The sequence below is a fragment of the Schistocerca gregaria genome, unplaced genomic scaffold (genome assembly GCF_023897955.1).
Source record: "Schistocerca gregaria isolate iqSchGreg1 unplaced genomic scaffold, iqSchGreg1.2 ptg000224l, whole genome shotgun sequence".
Classification (NCBI taxonomy): Eukaryota; Metazoa; Arthropoda; class Insecta; order Orthoptera; family Acrididae; genus Schistocerca; species Schistocerca gregaria.
The window spans coordinates 5,213,338-5,214,357 of NW_026061744.1; positions in this window are offsets into that span (position 1 = coordinate 5,213,338).

The following is a 1,020-nucleotide window of genomic DNA, read 5'->3' on the forward strand; positions in this document are numbered from 1 at the left end:
GAAGAGCGGCCAATGTGACGATCTGGCTTTAAGTCGATTCGATAACAAATGACGAAAACGGACGGATTTCTCAGGTTTTTACTACATATGAACACTTTTCACATTCTCCGGTGCAACTCAGCTGCTAGTCCTCCATTCATGCAAAATGTTAAGGTCCTAGCTCATGTCGAAGGCACCAAAGCCAGCTAAAAAGTCGATAATCGATAACTAAAACTTGAATTATACCACTTCTTACTGGCTATTACATCAAAAGAAGTTTCATCTGTGTTCTACTATGAAGCTTTTAGTGTCTCCGCATACCGCAGCACGCGACATAGCTTTGCAGACGATAAGTACAACCGTCTCAGAGAGAAGAGCGGCCAATGTGACGATCTGGCTTTAAGTCGATTCGATAACAAATGACGAAAACGGACGGATTTTTCAGGTTTTTACTACATATGAACACCTTTCACATTCTCCCATGCAACGTGGCTGCTGGTCCTCGTTTCATGCAAAATCTGAAGTTCCTAGCCCATGTCGAGGGCACCAAAGACAGCAAAGAAGTCAATAATCTATAACTAAAACTTGAATTGTACTACTTCTTACTGGCTATTACATCAACTTAGAAGTTTCATCTGTGTTCTACTATGGTGATTTTATTGTCTCCGCATACCGCAGCACGCGACATAGCTTTGCAGACGATAAATGTAACCGTTTCAGACAGAATAGCGGCCAATGTGTCAATCTGGCTTTAAGTCGATTCGATAACAAATGACGAAAATGGACGGATTTCTCAGGTTTTTTACTACATATGAACACTTTTCACATTCTCCCGCGCAACGCGGCTGCTAGTCCTCCTTTCATGCAAAATCTTCAGTTCCTAGCTCATATCCAAATGCATTAAAGAAGGGTAAAAAGTCAATAATCGATACCTAAAACTTGAATTGTACTACTTCTTACTGGCTATTACATCAACTTTGAAGTTTCATCTGTGTTCTACTATGGAGCTTTTAGTGTCTCCGCATACCGCAGCACGCGACA